The 12,595-nt window shown below is 38.9% G+C and overlaps 1 long non-coding RNA gene across 1 annotated transcript; it reads right to left on the bottom strand.

The window, feature by feature from the left end:
• Positions 1–5,399: 5,399 nt before the first annotated feature.
• LOC110905342 lies at positions 5,400–8,031 on the bottom strand. Its single transcript, XR_002573041.2, has 3 exons — positions 7,708–8,031; positions 6,165–6,254; positions 5,400–5,636 (listed from the first exon to the last, which is right to left on the bottom strand). It is a non-coding gene; the product is annotated as an uncharacterized LOC110905342 (long non-coding RNA).
• Between the last annotated feature and the right edge of the window lie 4,564 nt (positions 8,032–12,595).

The following is a 12,595-nucleotide window of genomic DNA, read 5'->3' as shown; positions in this document are numbered from 1 at the left end:
CTTTACTTGGACAATATTATGGATATCTTCTTCGAATACTACTAGTCGATATTTGTATAATATGATCATTGGGGTAGTTCCGGGGTTCCATGTATTAACTTCCATACTGATCAGGCATGGAAATAATCTATGGGACACGCCAGTATACGCCAATCCTCATATGGTACTTTTATCAAACATAGTTTGGCATTTAAATTTATGATAAAGGTTAGGGAAAGTACTCCAGATTTCTAATGCCATTAAAACAATTTATTAGTTGCAAACCAACAACTGTTACTCTTTATCTAGATGGCCTTGATATATACTAACCATGGTATTTATAGACCATATAGGTTAATATAGTACTAACATTCTCAATGAACGTTATTTAATGTATATATATATATATATATATATATATATATATATATATATATATATTCATTATGTTTAGTCTAGGTCATGAAAGACCATAAACGGCATTTAAGGTTCGGCCGAATTCATCATTTTCTTGACAGGGGATCAAAACGTCACTTCTGTCTTTATTATATTGATGAATTTTTGGACAGCTCAAAAGTCTGCCACGAGGATATCAGAACAGAGTGATTTTTAATAGATACAACATCGATCTAAGATTTGTTGGAGCGTTTTCTTAGGTACAAATGACAAATTCCTATCTCATATCAAATGATTGAGATCCTAAACATGCGGAGTCAATAGTTCTCAACAAATACGATCTCTTATGGAATTATATGTGCCAGTAGTAACTATTTTCTTCATAACCGTTTGATAAGAAAGGTACCCGCTGTATCCTTATAATACTGCACCATCTTCTGGCCGTTCATTCCGAAGACTCATGCGTTTGTTCTTTTGGCTTCTTCGGGTTTCTTCTGATTCTTAGGGCAGTTGGTCTTGACATGCCCCCTCTCGTTACAACCGTAACAGGTTGCATCTTTTAGCTTTTCGCAATCCAGGGTTTTATGTTCCTGTGATTTGCAAATTCCACAAGGTAGGGGCTGAGATTCGAATCTGCATTTCCCGAGGTGGTATTTCCTACAGGTTTCGCACTTGGTCTTCTCAACCGACTGCTGACTGTCTCTTTTTAACCCGGAACTCTTCCTATCGGAGCGACGAGAATTCTCATCCTCCCTTTTTCTCTTTCCATTTTCAGAGGCCTTGGCAGCCATGCCTCTGACTATATCAAGTGTAAGAGATAGCGACAGGTCTGCCGCTGACCTGAACGTAGCAGGCCTTGAGGCCTTAACACTGGCCTTGATTTCTGGGGCTAAACCCCCAATGAAGCGAGCAATCCTCTTTGGTTCCGGTGTTACTAGGTAAGGAACCAGTCTGGACAGTGTATTGAAATTGGTGAGGTACGCTTGACAATCTAAATTTGTCATAACCAAGGATATAAAGCCAGCTTCAATTTTCTCAATTTCATGTTGAGGACAGTAATTCTCTTTGATAAGAGTAACGAACTGATCCCAAGTCATGTTGTACAAAGGGATTTTCCCGGTGGCTTGAATCAACGACCGCCACCAGGCTAAGGCCTCACCCTTAAATGATTGCGACACGAACTTGACCACATCCCTCTCAGCGCATCCGCTGATGTCCACAACCGTATCCATTTCATCTAACCATGTCATACAATCTACAGCTCCATTCTCCCCAGTGAAATCCCGGGGTTTACATGAAACAAAGTACTTGTAGGAGCAACCCTTATCATGGGGTCCTTGATTCAGTATGATCTGTTGATACGGATCGCTGTGATTATTAGAAGGGTGACGCTCGTCATCTTCCTTCTTGGGTTCATCCTTCTTGGAAGGAGGCTTCGAATGTGGTATAGATAGGGTCCTACTACGAGTCCCACTATACTCTTCGTACTGCCGCTCTAAGGCCTTCTTAACTGCGTCGTCTACCAACGCTTTTAGTTCAGCACCCGTTAAATTAATTCGGGCGTTATCATTGTTCTCCATTGGGTGGCTATTAATTTTATCTGAGCCAGCCATTTAATTGAACTGTTACATAAAACAAGGACAATAGTTTACTTGGGAGCTTATTATGGAATTGTCTTTTATGGCAATTCATTAACCATGGTAACGGAGACCATATTTGGTTAATTTATTAATCACATTTGTTTAGGATTTGTATTATAACTTAACCTAATTATAAAAACAATAACAGTTTTACTAGTGGCACGAAAGGCCTAGTCACATGGACGGTTTAATTTATGAGTCATGATTTCAGAGAATCAAGGTATTAAGGTTTGAATCACATTCAGTACCTTCTCTTGACAGGGAGTTGTAGACTTCAACTGTCTTTTGTCTTTTAGGACAATAGGTATAGCCCGTGGGCATTTCCCTTCTGAGGGATGGTTATAATATGATCATCTTCTCAGATGCTATTAGTCGAGATCGTATGGATCCTACCGATTATTTTGCTTGGACCTGGTCCAACACTTTTAGACAGGAGGTCACACACCACCACTGTCATTGTCTTATCGGACAACAAGTTTAGCCCGTAGGCACTTCATCACTATCGGATGTTTATAATGTGATCATCTTATAGGATGACACAAGCCGTGATTTCTAAATCACTAGGCCAGATAAGAAAATTGGAAGAATCCAATATAAGGATGACTGTTGTGATTTTCCCGAATCACATTTGTCAATAGTGTTAACACGTGCTTAGGTGTTAACAAGGATCTGAATCCCTTGAGTAGGTTTCACCATCTTGGCCGTGTAGGCTAGGTCTCACCTTTAAGATTCTTTTTAAACTGCATACTGGCAGGGAAAAGAGGGATGTTTATTTTATTCAGGATTTTTATCATAAATCCTAATTTAATATTATATAATTATGGCACAAGAGACCAAGTCACAGGGACAACTTTATATTATCAACCTTGATTTTGTAGAATTAAGGTATTTAGGCCTGAACGTGTTCTTGCCTTTTCTTGACAGGGAGTTGTAAGTTACGACTGTCTTTATTAAAATTTCTGGCCTGGGGGCCTATCAATTAACATCTCGTAAGATGTTAAGACATATAGTCATTGCACTGATGATACGTTCAGCGGTCACAGTAATGACATGACGACATGATCAGTGCCATTAATTTAATCAACTGTCGTTCAGTGGTCATAATAATGACATGACGGCAGGATTAGCACTTAATTTAATCAACTGACGTTCAGTGGTCATAATAATGACATGACGACAGGATTTGCACTTAATTTGATCAACTGACGTTCAGTGGTCATAATAATGACATGACGCAGGATTAGCACTTAATTTAATCAACTGTCGTTCATTGGTCATAATAATGACATGACGGCAGGATTAGCACTTAATTTGATCAACTGTCGTTCAGTGGTCATAATAATGACATGACGACAGGATTAGTACTTTAATTTAAATCAACTGTCATTCAGTGGTCATAATAATGACATGACGACAGGATTATCGTCTAGAGGGCTTTGAGCATAGCTCATCCCCTTAGGATGGGGAATTTCAAAAGATCACAATTGTTGATGTCGCAATCGGACAGTGTATTATAGCCCGTGGCACTTCCTCCTTAAGGGATGATTATTTTAATAAGGAAGGTTTGGAATAACCCAATCTAGGGATGACTTACGTGATTTTATCGAACCACGTTTGCCAGGAGTGTTAACATTTTACGGATGTTAACAAGGATTTGAATCTCTTGAATAGGTCCTACCATCTTGGCCTCGTCATATAGGCTAGGTTTACCCTTGAGATTTCTTTTTAAAAATGCCTACTGGCAGGGAAGGAAGGATATTTATTTTATTTAGGATCTTATCATAAATCCTAATTTATAAGTTAATAATAGCACAATTGGCCTAGTCGCGTAGACAAGTTTAATTTATAAGCCATGATCGTCTGGGATCGAGGCATTTAGTAATAGCACAAAAGGCTTAGTCACAAGGACATATATAATTTATAAGCTATGATTTCAGAGAATCACAGCATGAAGGTATTCTGGCACAATAGGCCTAGTCACTAGGACATTTATACCTTATAAGCTAGGATTTCAGAGAATCAAAGCCTTGAGATTTGAACCTAGTTCATTACCTTTTTCTGACAGGGAGTCATAGACTACCACTGCCCTTTTGTTTTATATGACAATTTGTATGGCCTGTAGGCTCTACACCACTAATGGATGTTTTAATAAGTTTGGCCCGTAGGCACTACATCACCAATGGATGTTTTAATAAGTTTGGCCCGTAGGCACTACATCACTAATGGATGTTTTAATAAGTTTGGCCCGTAGGCACTACATCACTAATGGATGTTTTAATAAGTTTGGCCCGTAGGCACTACATCACTAATGGATGTTTTAATAAGTTTGGCCCGTAGGCACTACATCACTAATGGATGTTTTAATAAGTTTGGCCCGTAGGCACTACATCACCAATGGATGTTTTAATAAGTTTGGCCCGTAGGCACTACATCACTAATGGATGTTTTAATAAGTTTGGCCCGTAGGCACTACATCACCAATGGATGTTTTAATAAGTTTGGCCCGTAGGCACTACATCACTAATGGATGTTTTAATAAGTTTGGCCCGTAGGCACTACACCACTAATGGATGTTTTAATGAGTGATCATCTTTATTGATGACTTAACCCATGATTTATGAATCATTTATTTGGGTTTTGAAATCCTTTAAAGGATTATTGTATAAGAATGACGTGTGCGATTTTAACGAATCACATCTGCCATGATTTGTTAACATGCTTACATAGGTTAACAGCGAATCTGAATCTTTTAATTAGGTCGTACCATCATGACCGGATCTTAAAAGACACCAGGCTAGGTTTCACCCCCTTAAGATTCTTTATTTAGGCAGATCAAATAAAAGGAATGGTTTTGATTTATTTAATATTTCTTATTTAGAATGAAAGTCTAAACTTAATCATTCCATTATATAAAAGTGGAAGTATAAAGTTGCCCTAAGCGGGACTTGAAAGGAATAATGTTGTCCTCGCAGGGACTGAAAGATAATTATGTCCTTATAAGGACTAATAAGGAAACGATCTTCAGTATAAGGAGTTCCTTCTTCATTTTATTTCTGAATACTTTCTCCTTGGATGTTCGTTTCATTTTAACCGCGGTACGAAGCTCAGCATCTCAGGACCCCGGGTGTGGAGAACTCCTATTTTGGCTTCTTCGCTTGGCGACGTATCCAATATAAAAATAATTGGAAGCAGTAAATTCTAGTTTAGAATCGGGAGTATTCGTATGTTAAGTCTAGACTCAAGTATGTGCAATTGTGTCATTGAGATTAAACACATTAGGATAGTGTTTAATTCACTCAATGTTGGCTCTGATACCAACCTGTCACACCCCGATTTCCACGTGTATCACCGGTGGGCCCGGTGGGGATTACCGTGACGTAGTTGGAGACATCATAGTCAAACCACACAATATAATAATGCACAGCGGAAGCATAAAGATAATTATATTCAACTATTGTTCGTAATATCAAATGTATTACAAATAGTCGAAAGGTATCCACAGGGGATCACATAATAATATCGAAAAGTATTGTTCATCAGACTTTGACATCTAAAGCTTGCAAGACTTGAATAATGATGCCTGGAGTAGCCAGCCTATTACGTATAGCACCTGCACTTAATCTTTTTGGAAAAATACGTCAGTTTACACTGGTAAATACACTCAACTGACTCATTTTGGAAAATGATTGAAAATTTATTTGAATGCACATGGCACAAAATGTCTTTTGATTAAAATACCCAGCGGCAAGACTAATCTTTTTATAACTTGGGACAATCATAGTTATGATCTTGTATACAGTTTTACATGTTCGTTGTACGTTCAGGGCCCGATATAGAAACCGAGTCATGATTAATAGACACATCACAAGTATAGGCCCACTGAGCGTGAGATACCGTTTCCCTTATGCAACTGTCAGGTGTATGCCCACACCCCGTGCATAAGACGTGACCATTTTATAATACAATGATGTCAACGATATCCGGGACATGGTCATTAACCCCTAAAGGCTTTTATTTCAAACAATACAGATCAAACCGGGTTACCTCAATAACTTAATCACAATCCGATTAAATATTCAATACCCGACCAAGCGGTATTATTATACCGTATCCCAAGCCCGTATAGGGAAATAAGTTAAGAGTATTTACCTGAGCTAGCTCCTGTCTTAAATAGCAAGAATAATAACTCAGCCGTATATTCTAATCAGTAGTCGCAAGTACTTTTACTAGGCTCCTAATCTGGAACGAAGGTTTTATCAACCTATTAGAATCCTAACGGGTCTTTATAATAGCTGTAGCTTAGACCGGTCAGTTTCAAAGGAATATATACGGTTTAATCGCGTGAAAGGCGAAAACCGGGAACAAGTGGTGATTTCGCCCAAACAAGTTCGAAGACTTGTTTTATATGGGTCTTACATTCACACTCTGGATTTTGGGGTCAAAACAATATGGTTTGACCCGCATCGGCTAATTCATGTAAACTAGTTACGTACGCCGAACCGTACGCGCAAAAGGCGCATCGGGTAACCGTAAGAGTCTTACGCTTGTTTCCTAAGTTAATATGCCTTAAAGAGGTTGTGGTATCAGTAGGATACCTTCCGTAATGCCCGTAACGAGTTTTTGTCCTTTATACGCCCCGTAGGGGTTTTTCGGTCATTTTAAAGATTCTTAAAGGGGTTTATGAGTTCTATAGGGAATCTGAGTTTCCCGACCAGTTTATAAAGTCTAAAATACTTTATTTATTATTTAAAATCAGTAGCAACTGGAATCGGGTCAAAAGACCTTATAGAACTCAAGTTACGGCCCAAAAGGGTATATTCGGTATTTACCGAACCGTAGCCATAACCGTAGGTTATGAGCAGGGTAAAAATGATTAAAAATCTTTAAAAATCCCCAAATATTATTTTACAACAGTAGGTAAAAGTTTTGGGGACGAAATCTTGGTTTAGGTAGGCGTTATGCTAAATGCGCTATTTAATTACCAAAGTTCCGAAATTTGCGACATTTGGCATAACTCCTATTCTGGACCTCGGATTGACATGAAATTTTAGGGACATGCTTAGAAATCAGTAACCAAGGTCATGATCCGTTCACATGTCCGAAAACCTCGTTTAAATTTATAAAGGGCGTTACGGTCAACTTTTAGGCGATTAGCGGAAATGCGTAAAAGACTCGGACAAACAATGAACCGGTCACAGAGGGTTATACCATCATGTAACCTGGTCCTAAGAGAGTCCTAAGGCATATCTATACCTCACTAAAACGGGTCAGAACTGAAGTCAATGCAAAAGTCAAACTTTTGCGACATTCGGCTCCGAACCGGTTCAATATAGCAAATGGTCGATTCAAACGAGCGCAAACAAGTTTATATACTTAATATCATGTTTTATGAGTGTCTAAACAGGTTTCATAGCATATACATTACAGATTATGCAAGATTCGCCAAAACGACATTCTGTTGAGTTTTTTAGGTGCACGTTTGACTCGACATTTGACATGGTTAGAGTGGTGATCAGGGGAAACCCTTTTAGGGGTTTATTACCCACATAAATACCAACTCATAACTACTTTTGATCCGCAATAAGACTGAGCCATTACAGATTTATTTTGAAGTCAAACCGTAGTTACGACGATTTGGTTTCTAGTAGTTATCTAAGCATAAATCAAACTACAAAGGATCTAGACGACTTACAGAAGTTGGGTCTTGCTTAGAGTATACAGAGAAATGCTTGAGAGCCTTTAGAATGACCAGAGGAGTGTGTTTTGAGTTGTGTGTTGGTTATGAACCAAACATGCCCTTTTATAGTAAGGTTTCACAACAAATTTTGACACACAAGTCCCCCAACTAACCCCAACCTTCCAACATGTGTCCCTAGTGTTTAGGAGTTGTTTAGGGGTCACTTTGAAGGTTTAAATGCAGGTCATGGCTTTTAGAAGGCTGAACAGCCAAGTTAAGCATGTTTCTGCATCTGGGCGCCTGACGCGGCCCGCATGGGGGAACCATGCACCTTGTACGCGGGTCGCCTGGTTTTTTAAAATCATGCGCGTATCTTAGGGGGCTCGCGGCCCGCCTTCACTTACCCCAAATCTCAACGCGGGTCGCGAGAGGGTGGTTTTTCAAGGCTTTTAAGTCTTTTGAAATGATTACGAGAATCTGGTAATTAATAACGAAATCTTTCGTAATCATTAACCTGACCTTTCGGGTTTTGAAGGGGTAACTTGAATATTTTATAATCATGACTAAATCTTGGTAATAATGATAAAATCTTTAGTAATAAATAATGAAATCTTTAGTAATCATCAACTTGACCTTTCGGGTTTTGAAGGGGTAACTTGAATCTTTTATAATCATGATCAGAATTTTTGTAATTAATAACCTGACCTTTCGGAACCGAAGGGGCAACTTTGCGATTTGGCCCTTGGTTATTTACAACTAAGGGCCTCGTGTTATTTATATGTATTATTCAGTCCCTTGGTTATTTTCAATATTATTAGAAAGGTTTTAACCTTTATTATTGACGCTTTTTACTCATCGCATACGGATTTGATCATAACCTTCTCGTTTTAAAACGGAACTTCGCGAAATTTATATATTATATTCTAGTGAGCGTATTTTACTGTTACGAAGCCTCGGGTTCGTTAAATGGTCACTCAGAGGTATAATTAAACATGTTGACACGTTTAACCCCTATAGCTTGTAATCTCTCACTTTCTTTCGCGTTTCGTTTCCGTACGATCCATGATTTATCCGTTTGAAGGTACGAGCATCATTTAGGGATACTATAAAGTATATTACCCTTGATTGACATTTATAATCCTCGAATTTACATATATTCAAGGTTTGTCAATTTTACTCCTTCAATGCCACGTGTAAACTTAGGACACGTGTCGGCACATTATTGGACGCAAAAATTTCGAGGTGTTACATCCTCACCCCCTTAAAATAAATCTCGACCCGAGATTTACTCAAATAATTTGGGGTATTTTTTCTTTCATCGTGGATTCAACTTCCCACGTATTTTCGGGATCTCTCCGGGCATCCCATTTAACCTTTACTATAGGCACATGTTTTCTTCTAAGCTTCTTCACCTGTCGGTCTTTAATTGACAAGGCTTTACCACAAACTTCAAGCCCTCATTTATACGTTCATCAGTATGAGGTATCATCAATGATCCATCGGTGAAGCATTTCTTTAGATTGCAGATGCGGAGCACATTGTGAACTCCATTGAGCTCTTCCGGTAAGTTCGACTCATAGGCGTCGGACCCGACACATTTGGTAACATTGAAAGGTCCTATGTATCTCGGGCTTAGCTTGCCTTTCTTCCAAACCGCATCACTCCAATTAATGATTCTGGGTCTACGTACTCTTCTGCCTATCTCGGGCAGACTTGAGTTGGCCTCGAGTCTGGACAATCTCGTCCGTTATTTCGAAGGCTATTTCTGGTCCTGATAGTTGGACCTTTACAACATCCGTCCAACAAACAGGCGATCTATACTTACTACCGTATATGCCTCGAAAGGCGCAGCCTTTATGCCGGTACGGTAGTTATTGTTGTAGGAGAATTCGATTAGTGGTAGGTCTCATAATAATGATGCAGTCCTAAACGGGATATGCATCTTAACCCTTCTCACCTTTCGGGAGATAAACAGGATAATCTTAGAAAGAGATAATCGAGATACAGGGAGACTACAGAGACTTTCCATATTTCAGGCTCCTGTTCCTTCATTATTATTTGTGTTAATACGTGATATGTTTATGTTATAAGTCCATGAATTCCTTATTTCGGAACGCTTTACTTGGACAATATTATGGATATCTTCTTCGAATACTACTAGTCGATATTTGTATAATATGATCATTGGGGTAGTTCCGGGGTTCCATGTATTAACTTCCATACTGATCAGGCATGGAAATAATCTATGGGACACGCCAGTATACGCCAATCCTCATATGGTACTTTTATCAAAAATAGTTTGGCATTTAAATTTATGATAAAGGTTAGGGAAAGTACTCCAGATTTCTAATGCCATTAAAACAATTTATTAGTTGCAAACCAACAACTGTTACTCTTTATCTAGATGGCCTTGATATATACTAACCATGGTATTTATAGACCATATAGGTTAATATAGTACTAACATTCTCAATGAACGTTATTTAATGTATATATATATATATATATATATATATATATATATATATATATATATATATATATATATATATATATATATATATATATATATATATATATTCATTATGTTTAGTCTAGGTCATGAAAGACCATAAACGGCATTTAAGGTTCGGCCGAATTCATCATTTTCTTGACAGGGGATCAAAACGTCACTTCTGTCTTTATTATATTGATGAATTTTTGGACAGCTCAAAAGTCTGCCACGAGGATATCAGAACAGAGTGATTTTTAATAGATACAACATCGATCTAAGATTTGTTGGAGCGTTTTCTTAGGTACAAATGACAAATTCCTATCTCATATCAAATGATTGAGATCCTAAACATGCGGAGTCAATAGTTCTCAACAAATACGATCTCTTATGGAATTATATGTGCCAGTAGTAACTATTTTCTTCATAACCGTTTGATAAGAAAGGTACCCGCTGTATCCTTATAATACTGCACCATCTTCTGGCCGTTCATTCCGAAGACTCATGCGTTTGTTCTTTTGGCTTCTTCGGGTTTCTTCTGATTCTTAAGGCAGGTGGTCTTGACATGCCCCCTCTCGTTACAACCGTAACAGGTTGCATCTTTTAGCTTTTCGCAATCTAGGGTTTTATGTTCCTGTGATTTGCAAATTCCACAAGGTAGGGGCTGAGATTCGAATCTGCATTTCCCGAGGTGGTATTTCCTACAGGTTTCGCACTTGGTCTTTTCAACCGACTGCTGACTGTCTCTTTTTAACCCGGAACTCTTCCTATCGGAGCGACGAGAATTCTCATCCTCCCTTTTTCTCTTTCCATTTTCAGAGGCCTTGGCAGCCATGCCTCTGACTATATCAAGTGTAAGAGATAGCGACATGTCTGCCGCTGACCTGAACGTAGCAGGCCTTGAGGCCTTAACACTGGCCTTGATTTCTGGGGCTAAACCCCCAATGAAGCGAGCAATCCTCTTTGGTTCCGGTGTTACTAGGTAAGGAACCAGTCTGGACAGTGTATTGAAATTGGTGAGGTACGCTTGACAATCTAAATTTGTCATAACCAAGGATATAAAGCCAGCTTCAATTTTCTCAATTTCATGTTGAGGACAGTAATTCTCTTTGATAAGAGTAACGAACTGATCCCAAGTCATGTTGTACAAAGGGATTTTCCCGGTGGCTTGAATCAACGACCGCCACCAGGCTAAGGCCTCACCCTTAAATGATTGCGACACGAACTTGACCACATCCCTCTCAGCGCATCCGCTGATGTCCACAACCGTATCCATTTCATCTAACCATGTCATACAATCTACAGCTCCATTCTCCCCAGTGAAATCCCGGGGTTTACATGAAACAAAGTACTTGTAGGAGCAACCCTTATCATGGGGTCCTTGATTCAGTATGATCTGTTGATACGGATCGCTGTGATTATTAGAAGGGTGACGCTCGTCATCTTCCTTCTTGGGTTCATCCTTCTTGGAAGGAGGCTTCGAATGTGGTATAGATAGGGTCCTACTACGAGTCCCACTATACTCTTCGTACTGCCGCTCTAAGGCCTTCTTAACTGCGTCGTCTACCAACGCTTTTAGTTCAGCACCCGTTAAATTAATTCGGGCGTTATCATTGTTCTCCATTGGGTGGCTATTAATTTTATCTGAGCCAGCCATTTAATTGAACTGTTACATAAAACAAGGACAATAGTTTACTTGGGAGCTTATTATGGAATTGTCTTTTATGGCAATTCATTAACCATGGTAACGGAGACCATATTTGGTTAATTTATTAATCACATTTGTTTAGGATTTGTATTATAACTTAACCTAATTATAAAAACAATAACAGTTTTACTAGTGGCACGAAAGGCCTAGTCACATGGACGGTTTAATTTATGAGTCATGATTTCAGAGAATCAAGGTATTAAGGTTTGAATCGCATTCAGTACCTTCTCTTGACAGGGAGTTGTAGACTTCAACTGTCTTTTGTCTTTTAGGACAATAGGTATAGCCCGTGGGCATTTCCCTTCTGAGGGATGGTTATAATATGATCATCTTCTCAGATGCTATTAGTCGAGATCGTATGGATCCTACCGATTATTTTGCTTGGACCTGGTCCAACACTTTTAGACAGGAGGTCACAGACCACCACTGTCATTGTCTTATCGGACAACAAGTTTAGCCCGTAGGCACTTCATCACTATCGGATGTTTATAATGTGATCATCTTATAGGATGACACAAGCCGTGATTTCTAAATCACTAGGCCAGATAAGAAAATTGGAAGAATCCAATATAAGGATGACTGTTGTGATTTTCCCGAATCACATTTGTCAATAGTGTTAACACGTGCTTAGGTGTTAACAAGGATCTGAATCCCTTGAGTAGGTTTCACCATCTTGGCCGTGTAGGCTAGGTCTCACCTTTAAG

Source organism: Helianthus annuus, chromosome 14, assembly GCF_002127325.2.
Source record: "Helianthus annuus cultivar XRQ/B chromosome 14, HanXRQr2.0-SUNRISE, whole genome shotgun sequence".
Taxonomy (NCBI): Eukaryota; Viridiplantae; Streptophyta; class Magnoliopsida; order Asterales; family Asteraceae; genus Helianthus; species Helianthus annuus.
The sequence above is the reverse complement of the archived record's forward strand: the minus strand, read 5'-3'. Positions and strand labels throughout refer to the sequence as shown.